Source organism: Lolium rigidum, chromosome 2, assembly GCF_022539505.1.
Source record: "Lolium rigidum isolate FL_2022 chromosome 2, APGP_CSIRO_Lrig_0.1, whole genome shotgun sequence".
Classification (NCBI taxonomy): domain Eukaryota; kingdom Viridiplantae; phylum Streptophyta; class Magnoliopsida; order Poales; family Poaceae; genus Lolium; species Lolium rigidum.
In genome coordinates, this window is record NC_061509.1 from 43,243,703 (window position 1) to 43,245,943 (window position 2,241).

The 2,241-nt window shown below is 45.5% G+C and overlaps 1 pseudogene; it reads right to left on the reverse strand.

The window, feature by feature from the left end:
- Positions 1–1,029: 1,029 nt before the first annotated feature.
- The window catches only part of LOC124689612, an 8,990-nt pseudogene continuing 7,778 nt past the window's right edge, over positions 1,030–2,241 (reverse strand).

Sequence of the window (2,241 nt, forward strand, 5' to 3'; positions counted from 1 at the left end):
AACTAGCCAACAGACCAAATGAGTCGCACCGATTGCACACTGTTCGGGCCAGCCAGACCCCGAGATGCATCTATTCAGGGACCGACCGAAACTGACGTAAACATATCTTTTAGGTCCGATTTGGGTCAGCTTGCTGGAGATGGCCTAAGAAGGGAGCCAGTTTTTTCTTTTTTAAGGGAAACCAGCTTATCCTTTATGCCGGCAAAAGAACTGGCCGAAATGTCTCACTCTCACCAGAAGTCCAAATACAGATCCCCTACGGCCCAAGTAGAGCGCACTGCCCAACCCAGTGCGGCGGCGGGCGGTGCCTGCGCGCACCGCCGCACTGGTGCTGCCGACTGCCGCTTCTGGTGGACGGAGGCCAGGCAGGGAACGACTCAGGCCCGCGGGGCACACCCCGGACCTCTGCTCTGCGCTCGAAGTTCCCCAGCAAGGGGGGCGATCGAGCTACTCGTGGCGACCCGGCCGGCGGCTCCGCGTTCGCTAAGCGCGCTGCCGGACAAGCGCCGGAGCCCGGAGGCTACGGAAAAGGTCCAGTGTCGCGCGCTCCCGAGGTATATATCGTGTACAAAAATTGCTGGGGAAAATTCGGGCGGCGTGACCTAACAAGATTTTGTGATCGATATTTCGATGTGCGGCTTTGCACGCTGCGACTAATCATAGCTAGTAATCCTTCCACCTTACATTCGTCTTGAAATCCCGCATGCCTAAACTGCGTAGTGTTTATTGTCCAGTAAGCAAAGAAATTGATTAAATTAAAGCTAGTACTATACACTGTTGTCCTGGAATACTCCGTATGTTATATAGTTATTATATAGTGAATGCTGACATGATTGAGTTCTCGGCAAAATTATGCATTCTTCAGCTCAAATCACCTCACACTGTTACATACTTTAACATGTCCATAGACTGAAATCACTCTTCACCCTAGAATATTGTTTGCAAACCTAATACTGAACTCAGAGAAGCTTGTTCGCTGGAAGTGTAGCTAAACTTGAGTATATAGCACCTAATATGAACAAAGTGGGACTAGCCAAAATACCTTGATAAAACTAATTGATCATACAGCACCCCTACACCAAAGAACACACCGAAGGCAATCACAAAGGCCACCTTGTACTCAGCTTGTTTTCTTGGCAGAATGTCGGCTTGATCTGCTTCTGCCAAATCACATCTGTGAGTGAACATAGAGCGGCACAGCTTTGGGTTGCCATCAAAACTAGAACTTTGAAATGTATCAAACTGGCTTCCAGATGGAATAGGCCCTTCAATGTCATTGTTCGAAATGTTGAATGCTGAAAGGAAGTGCAGCCTGTTCAATGCAGCTGGGATAACACCTGTGAGATTGTTGTTGGATAAGTCTATCGCCTGCAAGCTTGTGAGGCTGCAAATCGAATGTGGGATATGTGAATGTGGGATATGTCCAGATAACTTGTTGAAGCTGGAATCAAGTACTTCAAGCGCTTTCAACTGGCCAATCTGTGGGGGAATCACACCTGTCAAGTAGTTGCGGCTTAGATTCAACATTTTCGGGAAAGATGTAACCATGCGGTATTGAAGTGATGGACCATTGTAAATAGGTACCCTGAAGACCTTTGGATCAAAATGAATTGCATTCCCAGCTGATTGTAGCATTGGCATCTCCGTCAAGGCTAGTGGGATTTCTCCTGTAAGTCTGTTGTCTGACACATCCAAGTAGAAGAGGTGACTTAGGGAGTTGATCCAGCCTGGTATTGGTCCAGTGAGTTGGTTGCCATTTAAAATTAACATCTCTAGATTTGTGAGCCTTGATATCCATTGATGTATTTTTCCTAACAAGTGGCAATATTCAATGTTCAAAACTTGAAGATTCTCAAATCCATCAATTATTTCATCCTCTCGCATGAGCTCTTCCCTGAAATTATTGTGCCCTAGAAGAAGGATTGTAAGGTACTTGCTGCTCTTAAGGATGTGAAGTGCACTTATGATGTTTGTGAAATTGTTTTGGGCAAGGGAGAATAAGGAGAGATACTTCAAATTGCCTATGCTCGTTGAGACCTGCCCTTGCAACTTGTTGCTAGATAGCCGCAGTGCAGTCAAATTACTGCATGAGTAAATACTTTCTGGGATTGTACATGTGAAGTTGTTAAAAAAAAGATCTAATGTTTTTAGATTGGGAATGTTGGAAAAATTGACCTTCTTAAGTTCTCCACTGAAGTTGTTGTTCTTGAGGTCAATTATTATAAGATTTGTCTAGTTGCT